This window comes from Pelophylax lessonae (assembly GCF_965119305.1).
Source record: "Pelophylax lessonae genome assembly, chromosome: 2".
In the NCBI taxonomy this organism is placed as follows: Eukaryota; Metazoa; Chordata; class Amphibia; order Anura; family Ranidae; genus Pelophylax; species Pelophylax lessonae.
In genome coordinates, this window is record NC_138769.1 from 172,829,814 (window position 1) to 172,847,686 (window position 17,873).

Here is a 17,873-nt window from a genome sequence, read left to right on the forward strand (position 1 = left end):
GACTCCTCTTCAAGCAGGGATCTACTCTATTCATACCGGTATCACAACTAGAGCCAGTGTCCTTGGGGGGGACTCAGACTTAATACACAGGAAGAACACCTGACGTTTGCATTCAGATGAGGGGACAGTTATATTGCATATGCAAGAATGGTACTGTATGATTGTTCTTACATATTGCTCATATGCGTAGTAACTGATTGGCAGTCTAGCAATTTCTGTGTATTTCTTTTGTGGTCAGAGTGCTTTCCTGGTCACCCCTTTCTACACCAATGGTCAAGGCCGTTTTGTTAGTCTATGCTTCTAGTAGCTATTCACTCATCAAATGGCATCATAGCAATGTTTTTTTTTTTGTTTGTTTTTTTGTGGCTATTTTTTTGGGTGGCATTCTGACCACCGCTGTAGGGGGGTTTTTGGTCCCTATTGTCTCCAGTGAGTGGAGCATTATTCCAATGGCCCACAGAGTAGTTTCAGTATGATTCCTAAAACTGATTTCATTGGGGTTCCCTGCTACTCTTCATAGTTATAGGTAGAACCTCTCAGTGGAGTCAGTGGTCATTTCCCAAATCTTTGACATCAGTATGGACAGAGGAAGGGGTTCGCCTCAATAGCTCCACAGAGCTGGCAGTTAGATCAGACTAGCATCCCTTACATCTACCAATCTCAACCAGATACCACCCTAGGGTATCGCAGCCCATTCTACCAGGTCCTGGCCATCTTTATACGTGGAGAAAGCAGAAGCTACGCCAGACAAGATCTGCCAGGTGGCAACCTGGTCGAGCTTCAGTACCCTTACAAAATATTACAGGATAGATTTCCTGTCCAGCCAAGACCAATCTTTCAGTGGAAAGGTCTTTCAGGCTGTAGACCCCCCCCCCCCCCCAATTAGTATTACTTGCTAAAACCTCTCAGATGCTGCCCTGGAAAACAACTTGAGAAAAACAGAGTTTAGGTACCTGGTAACTCTTTTTTTTCTAGGAAGTCTTCCAGGGCAGCACTCGTACCCGTCCCTATACTTTTAGGCAGACGTTTTATGGTAGTATAGTGTATATTTGCCTTTTTGTTCCTCAAGGACTTGTATATTGCTGAGGCACTGAGGTATGTGATGGCCCTTTGAAAAGGTGGACGATGGGTTTCCTGTTTTAGGTGGGAGGAGACCTATCTCTCAGATGCTGCGCTGGAAGACTTCCTAGAAAAAGTTACCAGGTACCTGTTTGTTTTTTTTTTTTTAAGTTTTGTTTGCAAGTTTTTATATTGTTTAATTGTTTAGACAATTCACCAATTACTATCAGGTGTCGGCTGCGGAGGTAGCCAGAAAGGTTTAAGGACGTTGGAAAGCTTCAGCTATTTTCAGAATGAGGCAACTAAGGCCTCTATAAGTTATCCAGAGGATGACTACTGATTGCTGCATCCTGAGGCTTTTGCGTTAAGGAGAGCAGTGAGCTGAGAGACTTCTGAACGTGAGGTGGTGGTGACTTTTTCTGTGTGAAAAGAAAAACAAATAGACTATTGGTTTTCTGCTGTATGACCAGCAGTGTCTGCCCAGCAGTAGGTTGTGACAGACTCCATAGGTAGGTTTCTGTGTTGTGAAGGTAGACGCCCCAAGTGGCCAGGGTTTATTTTATGTTTTGTTTGATTAATGCTGTTTGGATGCTTGCACTTGTTTCCATCAAATTGGAAGAAATAAACCAAAGACCGTTGTTTTCAACCACTCCTCAGCTGTCCCTCTGTGTAGCGAACCCACACCCGCTACCGAGCCAACCCCTTACAATAGATAGATAGATAGATATTTTTTTTAATTTTTTTTTTTCTATTTGTTTAAAATTCTTATTGGTAATGTCAGTTTGATTTTGATCCTTCTGGTTTTCCATATACAAACGTAAAGAGGAATTGATCAGTTTTTAAAATATTTAAAAGCTCAGTTGTGCTTTGATTCAGAACTAACTGGACATTTTAAATTAAAGTGTCACTAAACCCATAAATGCTGTATTACATGCTGTTCATGCTCAGTCACTATTAGATTTGTTTTCTGTATTCTGCAAAAAACCTGGTTGATCCTGCTATTCTCCATCTCCACCTTCTGTTCATGTCCCCATTTCAGCTAGGGATTTTGCAGCTGTGGTGACAACTCTGTACATGCTCAGTTTTCAGTGAGTTTTTATGCTGAGAATTTCCTGCCTATCACATCTGAGCAGCCCATGTGACTATAGAGTCACACATGTAGGTGTATACATAGTGGTAAATGACAGCCCATTCCCTCCCCTTCTCCTCCATGCCCACTAACCGGCATCATCTTTTATAGATCTTTCTTCCTCTAGATCTTCTGTCAAGACTCCTCCTGTGTAGGCTTGAGGCAGAAGGAGTTACGGCCATACTAGTGGCTCCAGACTGGCTTTGTTGGTCTTGGTACGCAGATCTGATAGGGTTGCCCATATGGAAGAAAAATATATTTCCAATATTTTTAGTGAACAATTTTTAGAAATATATTGAATATGGCCAAAATTGTAGCATTTCAAATATATTTCCAATATATTTAGGGAAAAAAATTAGAAATATATTGAATATTGCCTAAATTGTAGCATTTCAAATATATTTCCAATATATTTGGGGGAAAAAAATGAATTTTTTAAAAAATATATTTTTCTTCCATGTGGGTGGTCGTCGATGCTCCTTGGAGACTTCCTCTTAGAGGAGATCTGCTGGTTCCTGCTGGCTCGAGAACCAATCTTCCATCTTGCTTTACAGTCGCTGGCTTTAACGGTTCCTCTGTTGGAAGCCAGGTGCTGAAGGCTAGAGGGTTGTCTAAATCGGTGATTCCCATGCTGCTGCAAGCTAGTAGATCTACTTCTAGGTAGATTTATCATTGCGATTGAAGAGCGTACTTTGCGGATGTGAATCTCTTGGGGTTCTCCTTTTTCAGTGACTCAGTTTGGCTTTCCACCATTGAGGTGTGGAGCAGCGTCTAGCCTCGGATACCATAAAGGGCCAGGTTCGGCCTTGGCGGTATTCTTTTATCGTCCTTTAGCTACGCTTTCTGTGGTTCGCACCTTTGTTCGGGGGGTTCGCCACTTTGCTCCCCCAGTGCGGTCTTCATTGCCCTCGTGGGATCTCAACTTGGTGCTGTCGGTTCTTCAGTAACCGCCATTGGTAAATATTTGGGAGATTACTCTGCTTACCTTGCCCCAGAAGATAGCCTTCTTGGTTAATTTTTTTTTCTTCTGCACGTAGGGTGTCGGAGCTGGCAGCTTGTCTTGTCGTTCGCCTTACTTGGTGGTTCACGAAGAAGTGGTGCTACATTCCTGCCAGTCGTGCCTTCCTAAGGTCGTCTCTGGTTTCCATTTAAATTAAGGAATTGTGTTACCTTCCTTGTGTCCTAAGCCTAAGCACCCTAAAGAGATTGCTTTACATTCTTTGGTGCAGGTTTGCAAGGCAGCCCCCTGGTCGTCCGTGCATATTTTGAAAAAAATTTATAAGGTGGATGTGTTGGCATGTGCGGATGCTTCCTTTTGCCGAAAGGGTTTGCAGACCGCTGTTGGAGAGCATTTGGGTGTCTACTTTCTAAAGAGGGGGTTGTTTGGAAGGTGTTTGCTTGGCCCTGGCATTTTTATTTTAACAGGCTATATAAGGAAAACATTTTTTTTTTTTTCAAATGCTTTAGTCTTTGTAAATGATCATATATACAAGATAATACCATGATAATAAATACCACCAAAAGAAAGCTCTATCTGTCTCAAAAAATATGATATAACATTTAGTTGAGCACAGTGTTGTATAATATGGTAATCATCAATTTAATGCCACCAGGTAAAACAGGAGCTCAACCAGGAACAACTGGAGCTCACCTGACAAAAAAGTACACCCTTAAAGAGGGTGTAAAGTTTTGCGAACTTACCACCTGCTGCACTCCAACTCATATGGGATCTCGCTGCTGCCCAAGAGAGGGAGAAAAAGAGAGGTACCCTATGCGCATTGATCTTAATACATCTGCACAAAAAATACAAATGTAAGCAACTTTGCACAAGAAGTATTACATAAACTGTTATAACAAAAACAATATACACTCACCAACTATTATTAATGTAATTTTAGATATGGTGAATCCTTGACAAAGGCACGAGCTGAAACGCGTTGGATTTAGACGCCCTCTGTACATCCATAAATCGCATGGATGACAGATAACGAAATTCTAAAAGTCACCATTATCACACATGTCACCAATTTCTTACTCTTTCACAACTCGCTTATGGGCCTTTAGCCCAAGTGGAGCACCACCTCATGCAAAATCACTAGTAATATATTAATTTGAAATAAATAGGTTTTATATAAAATCGCATGAATCGCAAAAATCGCACTTATAAAAATGTATAAAATTGCCTAAAAAGTCAAATTTTTCGCCTGGTTTGAGGAACCAAAAAGTTTGAAACTATAAACAAGGGATGTTGGCATACCATACTCACTATTAAAAACTAAGGCTACAAAGAGTATCAGAATAAACCCCCATTATTAGTAATACTTGCTTCTCGTAAACTCTTTATGCCGAGGTTATGGCGATGCCGAGGTTATGGCGATGAGAGAGGTTATCTTCAATGTCAAGTCCCATAAGGAAACTGAGTCAGCCGGGTGAAAGGGTAGACGAGAAAGTGCCTCCAGAACTACCGTCAGGTCCCAGGTGGGAAATGTTGGTTCCCTTGGAGGTCTGATTTTCAGGCTCGCCCTCATGAATTGAATGACAATTTTATACCTGTTTTATACCTGTTTTGGCAGATAAGGCAGAAACTTGCACTTTCAGTGTGCTTGAGCTTAAACCTTTCTCTAAACCTGATTGGAGAAAATCCAGGATTTGCGATATTTCTGAAGACCATGGATTACACTCCTTTTCCTGAGCAAAAGAGATTAATCTTTTCCCATATTCTTCCATATATGCTGTTAGTAGTGTTTTTCCTGGCTTGAAGCAAGGTGGATATAACTTCCTGAGAACAGCCTTGTTCTAGGAGTCTATTCCTTTCAAATTGAATGCCATCAAGTGCAGTCTCTCTTGAGCTGGGTGTAGGAATTGGCCTTGAGAGAGAGAAGGTCTGGCTTAACTGGTAGAAGCAATAGGCTCTCTATGCTCAGTTGCAGAAGGGTCATGAACCATGGTCTCCTCGGCCAAAAGAGGATTACTGCAATCACTGTTGATGTCGATCTCCTCAGTCTGGATATGAACCTTGCGATTAGAGGTGTTGGGGGAAAAATGTAGCCCAGCTGGAAATCCCAAGGGTAGTGAAGACAGTCTACTCCCTCGACTGAGGGATAAAAGGCTCTTGCGTGTTATCTCTGACACTTGCCATTTGCAGGTGTTGCTGCCAGGTCAATCTCTGGAGTTCCCCAAATCTTGGTGAGAAGGGAGAAGGCTTGCTGACTCAGGGACCATTCGTTGTTTGGCACAAAGTCCCTGCTCAGGCTGTCGGCTAAAATGTTCTGTGCTCCTGGGACATATATGACTCTCAGATCTGTTAGATGTATTTGAGCCAAATACAGGATGGGACAAACTTCCTTTAGAAGTGTATGACTCCTGGTTCCCTACCTTGTTGTCCATGCGTAACAGAACGTTCTTTTCTCTTAGATAAGGAACAAAAGCCAGAAGTGCCTGGAAGGCTGCTCTGAGTTCCAGTATATTTGAAATAACTCCTTGTAATTGGAATCGCCAATGTCCCTGGCTCGCTTGGTCTTGATAGTGAGCTCCCTATCCTTCCAGACTGGCGTCCAATGTTACTATCTCCGGATGTGGAGGAACTATATGCCGGTGTCTCTTGAGGTTGTGAACATGTCTACCACCATATGGATTGCTTCACCACCCTGTGAATATAAATCTGCTGAAGCATTGATGCTACATCCCACTGCATTAGAAAGGAATTTTGCAGGATCCTCGTGTGCCATTGAGCCCACTGGACTATAGAGAAAGTGGCAGTCATAGAACCCAGTACGGTCATGCAAACTCTGGCTGGTAGAGAATTTGCTGTTTAGCAGTCTGTTTTTTTGAATTATACGGTCTACCTTCTCCTTCTTCTATGTCCAGTTCTGCACCCAGGAAAATCATCTTCTGGGAAGGCTGAAGATTGATTTTCCCTCAATTTATTACCCAACCAAATTGTTGAAGTGTGGTGATCAGTATCTTCCAGTGTCGTATGAGACTTTCCTGACTGTTTGCCCGAAGGAGGATGTCGTCCAAGTAGTGGTGGATTCTTAATCCTCTCTCCCTTACTAAGGCGATAACTGGTAATAGGTTCTTGGAGCAGTGGAGATTCCAAATGACAAGCTTTGAAACTGGAAGTGTTGGTTGTCTACCGCAAAACCTGAGAAATCTCTGTAAGATGCAATGTACAGGAATGTGTAGATAAGCTTTCGATACATTTATGGATCTCATCCAGTCTCCTAAGTTTATTGCAAGTAGGATTGACTGAAGACTCTTCATTTTTAGTGCTTCGACCTGAATCTTTTAGTTGAGATTCTTCAAATCCAGGACTTGTCGAAGGTCTCAATTTATTTATTTTTTCTTACCAGGAATAATGGAGAATAAAATCCCGTCCCTTTCTGGTTCACCGGGACTTCTGATTGCTTGTTTTTGAAGCCGATACAACACATTACAGTAACAATCTTCTTTTTTCCATTATTGTTGGTAATCTGGTTGGTTGGAAATGGTCTTTTGGCAGTCTGCGTTTGAATTTCCACTTGTGACTGAATTGAATGGTGGAAAATGTCCAGGGGGTCTGTTATTTGATCCGCCCAAACCTGTACAAATAGCTTGAGTCTGGCTCCCACCTTTACAGGTTGGACTGGCACGCCTTCAAAAGGACTTCTGCTTGTCCATTGTTGAGGAGGGTTTTGACTTTTAGCAGCCTGAGAACTGGGTATTTCTCCAGTTCCTCTTTAACTCTCTTCCAAGTCTATAGGATTTTGCATCCCTGTATCTTTCTGCAAGGTTGGGTTTGAAAGATGGGTCTCTTTGAGGTTTTTGTCTTCTGTCGGCGGGAATCAGGCTGATTTTCCGCCTGTCACTTTTGATATGGCACAATCTAGTTTTGACCCGAATAGATTGATTCCGTCGTATGGTATGTTACACCAGTTCGTTTTGGACGCTGCATCAGCCATCCAGGGCTTTAGCCACAAGGCCTTCTGGATATTACTGAAGCCATAATGGCCCTAGCAGATGACCAAACGATGTCTACTGGCACTTCTGCCACAAAATTTCCAGCCAGCTTGAGTTCCTGAAGAGGGAATTGCATTTTTCAGGGTCCGCCCCTTCCCGCAGTGACTTTTCAATGCTGGAGGTCCATCCTGAAATCGCTCTACCGACCGCTGCTGAGGGGATGGCTGGTCTGCAGGTGCCACCTGCTGCCGAGTATGCTCTCTTTAAGTCAAGGTCAGTCTTACGGTCGAGTACGTCCACTGCGTCTTCTATGGGCAGAGTTACATGTCTGGCTAATCGCATCAGAGACACATCAGCGACCGGTGCATAAATTAATGGATTCACATTGGGTTCTTTAAGCGGGCATAATTTTGCTAACCTCTTATTGAGGCTAGTCTTTGTGTCTGGTTTTTGCCACACGTCCTTGATGAGGTCCTCTAATTCATCAATAAACGGAAAGGACTCCAGTTTTTTAGGTTCGGGAAGTATTTCCTGATTTTACGTGGTGTGTGTTTTGTCTCCTGCCAGCCAATCGCCTATTTGACCGACACTGCGAATGGTTCGACTAATGTGAAGTCAAATCCTACTGAAAACACTGTGCAGGAGAGAGGGAATCCTACTGGAGGACGACTGCAGAAATGTAAGCCTATTTAAGGCTTGTATGCAACACAGGCGTTTCAAATTCCCCCGAGACCACCAGATTGGGGTTTCTTTTTGGGGTTTCTTTCATTTAGCTCTATTAGAGACTGTACAGGATAGGACTTCCATCCAGGGGAACCTTAACCTGGCTGGGGCGAAGTGTGGTAAGGGGCCTACGCATATCCATCCATCCTGTCAGGTGAGGAAAAAAGAGAATGCTGTGGGGTCTCTCCTTCAAAAATGTATAGATAACCAATCCTATCAGGTTGTGGGGGCAGAGTTGCAACCCAATGTGTGCTGCCATAATGCATCAGGAAAGTTGAGGTTTTGGCTTTCTGAGAATATCTGTGTGCACAATTATTGGGCAACAATTAGTGTGCAGAATAATTACGCAACTAAATGAGAAACAAGAATTTTCCCATCTCGCTTGATTTTTTTTTTTGTCTGTTAAAGTGAGCATAATAACCACTCAAAATTTACAAATAAACATTTCTGACATTTAAAAAAAAAAGTGACCAATACAGCCTTCCTTCTTTTTAATAACAATCATAAGTTTTGGATTGTGGCTGGCATGTGAGACCGAGCAGACGCGTATCACTGGAGCTCCAATCCGGTTACCCATCTACGATCTACCACCACCACCCGGTCCCCTGGTTCCCTCAGCTGCTGTTTGGCTCAGTTTGGATGGGTCCGCCTAAGACCTGCAATACAAAGCCGGTCAGAGTGCTCCCCGCCCCCTCTTCATTGGTGGCCATTTTGACCACGAGATCTCCTGCAGCAGTCATGTCTGCCAGCATGCAGACCTCTGAGGAGCCCGCAGATGCAGCTTCCCCTTCGGATGCTAGCTGCCCTCACGGTTTACAAGGAGACACTGACTGCCAAGATCGACTATGTAGCGACAGACATCAGTTTTACCTGCCAGGACCTCAATAAGTTCCAGTCCTGGGTCTGGGAGGTGGAGGATCGGGTCTCCGTGGTGGAGGCTGTAGTAGGATCTGATTCCAGGGATCTTTGGGCCCTGCAGCTGCAAGTACAGGCGCTGCAAGAGCCTTAGGCAAATAATATCCTTACCCTGGGCTTTCCTGAATGGGCTGAGGGCACTAAGCCTACGTAAATTACAGAGCAGCTTCTGACTAACTTGTTTGGCCTAACCAACATGCTGCACACATTTGTAGTGGAACGAGCCCACAGAGTCCTGACAATTCCACCTAAACATGGGGCTCCACCATGCCCCTGCTTGCTATGCTTACTTAACCACAGGGATCATGATCGCATCCTGGCAGCAGCTCACACAATGCCTCATATAAAGTATGAAAATGCCAAGTTATTCTCCCCAGATTATTCTCAGGAGGTCCAACGACGACGCAAGTCCTTCACAGAAGTGCGCAAGGTATTTGTTTCAAGCCCCCTCTACTCCAGCAGGATGAGGATCATTGATGCAAACAGAACCCTCTTCTTTGATACCCCTGAAGTCGCTTCTGCTTGGTTGGATACCCGCTGAGGCCCCCCTGGCTCTTCCATGCTTCTGGCGCTTGTCATCGCACTTATGACACCAGCTAGTACTGCATCCTTTTGTCTTTCTGTATTCGAACTATGCTGAGGAGCAATGCATCTTCTTTCTAGTTGTTTTTGGGTACAGGCCCTGTCTGTGTTCTCCCAAGTTCTAGGAGATGGTGCCAGACAAGGGCGGGGATGGCACTTCGGTGCCCACAGGGTATTTTTTTCTGTTTTTGTATATTTTTTTTTTTTTCTGTTTGTTTGTACTTTCGGTGCATAAATCCCTGTAGGGATGGCTGGCGTCTGGAGAGCTGGGCAGTTGTGTCCACGGATCTTTCAGGGGGCAAATTGAAATCCCCACACAGGATTAGGGGGCCTTTCTGCACTGAGCGAATTATTTTCATTGTCCGGTTCAAAAACCTGATTTGGTATGTGTTCGGAACATAAAGAACAGCTAAAGTCATTGTAAAGCCTCCTGTGGAGCATACGACAATGAGGTATCTGCCACTGCCATTGGGGTCAGCTATATTAGTAATGAGGTCGAAGTCTATGGATTTATCAATGGCCACCAGGACCCCCTTTCTTTTCTTAGAGCTTGAGGCTGTAAGAACAGTTGTAAAGTCTTTGTAAGCGCATAGTGGCGCATGGGATTCCAGAAAATGAGTCTCCTGCACACAGACAATTTGGGCTGCTTGTTTGACAGCAGTGCGCCACAGTAAAGCACGCTTGGCTGGATGATTTAAGCCATTGGCATTAATTGACAATAGTTTAATGGACATTGGTGGGTGTAGTTCTAAGTGTTGTGAGAGTACTCACGGGTCCAAGAAAATTGGGATAGTAGATCTTGGTCTGCGGGGGGGGGGGGCGCTTCCCGATGAAAGCCTGTAGTTGCATCTGACGGGTGAGGGAGAGGTGGCTCCGGGTACTCGTTGTTGAGGACTGAAGGTGTGGAGATCCAGTACACTGCCTTTGAGGATTATGAGGAATAGTAACCTGCATAGGGGAGAACAACAAACCAAACAAACGGGTAAGAAACACCGGGGAGAAGTCGGGCCTCAATGGCCATCTCCGTATGTAGGGATGAAAAAAGTACATAGCCAAATGGGCTAGGTGGCACCAGGCTGGTAGAGGTGTTACCGGGCAACGTGTCGGGTTTTCATTTAGGCAGAGTTAGATGCAATCAAGTTTCCCTCCTATTGCACTGGTTAACATTCTGCCTTTGCTGGGGCAGTCTGCCTTGGGATGATTTTGCTCCTGCTGGAGTGGCTAGTTCCGGGATAATACCCCATGACTGGATCAATGCTATTCCCCTTTCCAGGGAGGTGATGGAGTGGGAGACACCGTCCTTTTCTAGAACAATTTTCGAGGGGTGCTTCCACTTGTAAGGAAGGTTATGGTTCCGTAAGGCTTTTGTGATGGTGGAAAGTTGCCTCCAGGTCCAGGGTGTGTTTGGACAGGTCAGCGAATATCTGTACATTGGCGTAGGGGTCAGAAAAGCGACCTAGTGATCTCGATTTAGAGAGTATTGCCTTTTTAGTTTGATACAAATGTACTCTTAGTAGGATGTCCTGAGGGGTCTGCTGGGGGAGAAAGGGTGGCTTTGGCACCCTATGGATGTGATCAATTGTGATTTCTAGAGGGGTCGCCCCAGGGAGGAGAGCTGAAAATAGATCCTGGGCAAATTTGTGTAGCTCAGAAGGTTGCACTGATTCAGGAATGCCCCGAATTTTAATGGTATTTCTCCTGGAGCGATCCTCTAGGTCAGCTATCTTTGCTTTTAGCCATTGTCTCTCATTGATGTTTTCTTCATGAGCCTCAACTAGGTCATTGATGGGGGTAATGTCTAACACTGAAGTTTCAACCGCGTGAAGTGGTGAGGGAGACCATGTCTGCTTGCAGGGATGTATGTAGAGAAAGTAGCATTTCCTTCAATGTGGTGTCTAGGATGGGCTGGCCTGCTGTGGGAAAAGCAGCTATGGGTGAGGATCCCAGGGCAATTGGCAGTGTGGGGCTGCAGATGGGGCCTAGTGCTGAGGCCTGGGTAGAGTCCTCTACATCTCATGCAGGATTTCGCAGGGCTGTTGCAGGAGGTGCTGGTGGGCTCCGAATGATGGGGGGGAGAGAGTACCTTCTGTGATGTGTCCCCTGGGGGGTAATTTCTCTGGGAGGTCAGTACAATGCTCCGGGCTGTGCTCCGAGGTGGCAAGGCCCAGGCCACCTGCGCCATCTTGTTACCCACCCCGGGGCGGCGGCAGGAAGAAGGCTGTCAGCTTTTTAGGCCCCCTCTCTTCCTTTCGCTTGCGGGACATCTTAGGGGTGCATCTTGATGATACAGAGCGTGGATGCTGGCTCCTGGCTGCCCGGAGGGTGTAGGATGGCACAGTATTAGCTCGCCTGGTGCCGGAGCTCTAGATCAGGCGTCCATCCTCGTCCCGCGCTGGCCACGCCCCCCTGTTTGTTTGTACTTTCATTTGCCAGGGGAGTGTCTATACTGATTAGTAAATCTCTCTCTTGCACGGTTGAACATGTTCACACCGACCCCCAGGGCAAATATATGATAGTGGTGTTTACCCTATGGGGCCTACATTTTGTTGTAAATTTGTATATTCCCCCTCCCTTCTCACCGGTCCTATATTCTATTCTGGAGAGGATTACCCCATGTTGTCCCACTAAATTATTGCTTATGGGTGACTTTAATGCCATCTTAGCCCCTGACCAATTCCTCCGTAACATCATTTTTCCACTGATCTGCTTACCTGGGCCCAGGCGATGGGAGTCAGAGGTTTGGAGGTAGAAGCATCTCACGACCAGATCCTATTCTTCATTCTCCACCTCGTACAAAACATCTTCCCGAATTGACCTGACCTTTGCCAATTCGGGCATTCTGTCGGATGTGCTAGATGCAATGTACTTAACTAGTGGGCTTTCAGATCATTGCCCTTTAGCCATTACTATTCGTTCTCCCTATTCCCCTACTTATGCTCTTTGGCGCCTAGGTTCCCGCTGGGTCTCCCATCTGACTTTGGCAGATACCATTCCACTATGTCTTACAGACTATTGGGAGCCTAACTCAGAGTCTTCCTCTCCAGAAATTATTTGGGATACCTTTTTAAGGCGTTTACCCATAGACAATATATTTCCCTTTATTGCTGGGATCTGTAGAGATCAGACTGCTGCTACCACTGTCCTTCAAGACGCTGTGAAAACCAGAGTTTTATAAAGTACTTGAAACCCATACTTGAGTAGAAGTACAAGTGCTCGATCAAAAAGTGACTTGAGTAGAAGTGGAAGTGCTCGATCAAAAAGTGACTTGAGTAGAAGTACTAAAGTATTCAACATTTTTTTGTACTTAAGTATTGCAAGTAGTTTTTTTTTTAAATTTTGCTACTCAAGTACTAAAAGTACCAGTAGTTTTGAAAAAAAAAATTGCTACTCAAGTACTGAAAGTACAAGTACTGTGTTATGTAGTTATTAAAGAAAGAAGTCAAAAGTTTAAACATCATATTGTTTTTTATTATTTCAAATGCAGCTTTTATTTATACATACAGTAGCATTTATTTGCTAATGTTCTGATAATACACATGTTTTGAGCTTCATGAAACCTGCCATCTACTGTTCTGGCAGTGGTAATTTTTATAATAGTAACAAGTAACTATGCAGCACAAGAAAAAAATATCAGAGTAGAAGTATTGAAATCATCGAAAAAATGTAGTGAAGTAAAAGTGGAAGTAGGAGAAAAAAAATTATACTCCAGGAAAGTACAGATACCGCCTTTCGGTACAAGTACAGTCGTGAAGTAGTTCTACTTAGTTACTATACATCTCTGGTGAAAACCCACACCGAGATTTATGTTGCAGACCCCACCGATGCTCACTTTGGTTTAGTTTATGCCGCAAAGCGTGAGCATCACCTCCACCTAACCGAGATCACCAGTATATATCTATATCTATATAGATATAGAGATAGATAGATAGATAGACTGATATAGAGAGATATCGATCTCTATAAAAACAAAGGTTTTTTTGAACAGGGGACCTGCAATAGGCGCCCCTGGCAATGTTGGTACAGCATGACAAGCCCCTAACCTTGATACCGGAAATTGTGACCCCCCCATCACGGGGGAGTCAGTCTTTTCTCAGCCAGCCATAGTAGACACTTTTCAACAATCCTATCGCTCTCTTTATGCCTCTGCATTGCCCTTGAATTTCCAGCCGCAGGACCTGGCTGCCTGGCTGGATCCTTTAGCCCTTAGTTGGACCTCGGATGCAGGACGTGATGCTTTGGTGAGACTGATTACCCAAGACGAGGTCTTGGTAGCAATTAGGTCCTTCCCTGCTGGGAAATCCCCCGGTTTGGGCGGCACCAATATTCCAGAACTATTGCCTAAATGATCACCATGTTATGGTTATCCTTGTTTTACGTATTTTCGGACTGTATGTTGTAGCCTAAGCTGTATGTCGACTTAAAGTGGTTGTAAAGTGTCTCCAATCCCCTCTGTTAGATAATGCTATGTTCCCCAGTGTGTGTAATTTAAAAAAAAAAATCAGCTGTGTACCTAATTCCATTGTGCCAATTGGCGCTCACGTGACCGCCAGGCTGACAGCTACTGTAGGAAGGGGCCCAGAACTCCTGCTGATGTCACCCAGGAGTGGAGAGAGCCGGGCGGTCAGGTGGGAGTCGATCGGCGCTATGGGATAAAGGTACACAGTGCTTTAAAAAAAAAAAAAAAAAATCACATACACTGGGGAACATAGCATTATCTAACAGAGGGGATTGGAGAGACTGGACACTGTTATTTTATCATCAGGAGGGGAGCATTGGGGGGCCGACAGGCAGGGAGAGGGCAGAGGAGAGCTGTGGAGAGCTGTGGATGACGGGGCATGTAAATTGACCATAGTGTACGGGCTTAGCAGCCTATTAAACTGTGGTCAGTTTACAGGGGGGGTGGGCAGAACAAGGCCAGGTAATTCAGGTGATACAGGGGGCCAAATTGCACAGCACAAGCACAGGCTTTAAAGGAACAGGATCTATTTATTTATTTTTTTATTTTATTTAGGGTTATAAACACTTTAAGGGAGCCATACCTTCTTTTTCATTGGCAGGACCCTCTTAAACGGTTTAAAACCGCACTTGTAGTTTAACCTGCGAGGGCTACATCATCTTCTTTTACAGTTATTGTGTGTTGCGTGTTTGTGACTTAAAACTCAATAAGAAAGCTTTAAACAAGAATAAAAAACAATCCTTCCATTCATAGTCTGTCAGTTTCTTGATCTGTTGACAGTCAACTTTTTGTGCAACAGCAACCACAGCTTTCCAGGCACTGTTCAGAGAGGTGAACTGTTTTCCTTTACCGTAAATCTCCCATTTAAGAAGGGCCCACAAGTTCTCAATAGGGTTTGGGCCAGGTGAGGAAGGGGACCATGTCATTATTCTTTTATCTTTAAGGCCTTTACTGGCTAGCCATGCAGTGGAGTACTTTGATGCATGTGATGGAGCATTGTCCTGCATAAATATCATGGTCTTCTTGAAAGATGCAGACTTTTTTTCCTGTACCACTGCGTGAAGAACGTGTCTTCTAAAAACAGGCAGTAGGTTTGGGAGTGTATTTTGTGTCCATCTTCAACCTGAAACTAGCTCATCTTTGAAAATACCAGCCTATACCGGCTCCCTACCTCCACCTTGCTGGCATCTGAGTCAAAGTAGAGGTCTGTGCCCGTTTCTGATCCAGCCACAGGCCCATCCATCTGGTCCGTCAAGAATCACTCTCATGTTATCAATCCATAAAGCCTTTGAAATATCCGTTTTTAGATATTTCTAGGTCCAGTCTTGATGTTTAAACTTATGTGTTCAGTGGTGGTCAGGTTTCAGCCTTCATTACCTTGGCCATGTCTCTGAGCACTGAACGCCTTGTACTTCTGGGTACTCCAGGTAGGTTGCAGTTCTGGAATATGACGGCACTAAAGGATAATGGGCTCCTGGTAGCTTCATGTTTGAGTCTTCTCAAATCTTTGGCAGTTAATTTGCGCCTTTTTTTCTCAACCGGTTTCTTGCGAACCCGGTTGTCTATTTGCAACTTAATGTCTGTGGTTACTCCCCAATATCCTAGCAATTTCAACAATAAGTTTTTTACAATTTTTGACTTTTTAGAGTCAGTTAAATCTTTTTTGGCCCATTTTGCTTGAGGAAAATAAGCTGCCTAATAATTATGCTCACCTTGCTATAGGGTGTTGATCTCCTTATGCCACACCCAACCTCATTACATCAATACACATCACCTGGTATACTTAAATCCAATAAGCATTCAAGTTTATACAGTTTGGAGTTGGACTGTATGCATACAAATAAAAATTTGATCAAAATACTCACTTGCCCTAATTGTGCACATAGTGTATGTCTATGTCAGGGTTCTATAAAGAATGGTTCCACTCTCAGTGGTCCATTTCTGGGAGAAATAGGTGGAAGATGTTCCAAATTTGCAGGGAGAGGTTCGGGAGGATATGTGGGTCTACCCGTTTCATTGTCTCACATGTTATAAACTTTCATAGAATTTAACACCTGCCAAACTAGCCGGAATAATTGGATTTTTCCTACAGCTTACCTGTAAAATCCTTTTCTTGGAGTAGGGATGGTACTACCAAAGATACTTGGATAAGTGGCCGGTATCCCGTAATTGTTGAACAACAAAGAAAAAACACCCTAGGAGGTGGGACTTTTAAGGGCACAAAATGGTACAAAGTGTAAAACAATAGAAAAATATTTATTACATATAGATAGAATAAACACAGTAAAAGTCTTATGTTTTAGCATCTGAACAAATCAGTCCAACGGTCGGCTTTTTAATTTCATGCGGTGTGCTATTTGGTTGTACTGTATATTTCTTATGGGTCAGTGTGTGTGTGTGATATGTATGTACCGTATATACTCTAGTATAAGCCGAGATTTTCAGCATGTTTTTTCATGCTGAAAATGCCCACCTCGGCTTATACTCGAGTCACTTTCTTTTTAAAAATGGCGCTGGCCGGCGCCGACGTGTCACCGCGCATGTGCCGCATGCCAGGGAATAACCGATTTGTGTACGGGCTTTCCTGAGCATCAGCGGCGCATTCGCCTTGATGTATTGGCGCTGATCGGCGCGATTTTTAATTCAAAGGCGCCTCACCGAAAGGTAAGGGAGACTCCTCCGCAGCCCCTGCATTTCCTCATGCAGTGATCCCTGTATTTAGCCTCTGGTGATATCCTGTTTATTGATGAAATTTTGATCCTAGCTTATATCTCTGGGTTCAGTGTTCAATGAGCTTAAAATTGCATATTTTGTGATGTTGCCTATTTAATTCCAGCACATTGTATTGCTGTCTGTGCCCCAATTAGGGTGTGTCTCCCTCTCTATTTGTCCTGTTTACCATTATCATTGAAAGTGAAAGTAAGAGAAAATCCCAAATTTTGGGCTGTCACCAGAAAAGTAATATAGGGGAAATCTTCCAATGGGGACACTAGTTCTGGTGACCTGGGGGTCCCAAAGGAACTTCCTTAATTTACAGGGATTTCTGTTCACTTCCTCTTTGGTTATGGGACAGGAAGTGAAGGGAAATATTCACCAGTGGGACACAGATGGCTACAAAAAATAGGACAGTGGGACCCTCCCTTGCTCTATCCAAACTGGGAAAAAAAGTTTTGCCTATAGTTCTACTTTAAATTTTCTGTGTTTTTCGTAGGTTTATTTTTTGTACTCCTGCTGTTTGTTTTTTTTTTTATTCTTTCTTTATGAAAAAAAAGGTCTTGCTATTTACCAGTCCCTCTCTCGGTGTACTTCTAATTTAGAGTAGGACTACATGATGCAGGTGCATTGATTTAGCAGATTCCATGTTTATGTGCAAACGAATGCAAACAAGACCATACTTGGAGCTAAAACCCACTTTTGTGGGGAAACAAATAGAAGATAAAAAAAATTAACATGGCACATACAAGTGATAAACAAGTCATATTGTAATTGAATATTCTTAAAATTACCTTTCCTTTTCAATTTGCAAAATGCAATTCAGTATGGGAACCTGAAGTCATTCTTTACACAGATGGTGTAAAGATATGCCCCCCTGAAATGTAATTTACTGCTTGTGTGATTGGCTTACCGATTTTCCCAGAAGTCTGCACCAAGATGCAAGTCAGATTTTAGGCATCCTCTAAAACAAAAATTTCATTTTTGGGGGGGATATTACCAAATAGCTGATCACTTGTAAAGGGTTTGCGTTTTTTTTTCTCCATTAGAACACTGTAAGTGCAGCAGCTGACTGATAATAAAAAGGCCACTCATTCAGATTCAGAAGAAACATTTTCTTTTTCTTTTTTTTAATTCAAATTATACTTTTTTTTTTTTATCAAATCAATCACGTGACCGCAACATCTTTAATGAACATCCTAAGGTAGGGAAAACCCTACCTGAAGTGACATTTCTAGCTGTGACACAGGATTATTTCTTGCACCTCCTCCAGATCCCACAGTGCAGGGGAGATATCACATGACCACGATATATGATCTTTTCAAAACTGTATTTAGGTCACTTGGTTTGCTGTGTAAT

At 43.6% G+C, this 17,873-nt stretch overlaps 1 protein-coding gene across 9 annotated transcripts in view; it reads left to right on the forward strand.

Moving 5' to 3' along the window:
• MAP7D2 (MAP7 domain containing 2) overlaps positions 1-17,873 on the forward strand; it is a 291,288-nt gene that overhangs the window by 189,119 nt on the left and 84,296 nt on the right. The window lies entirely within an intron of this gene.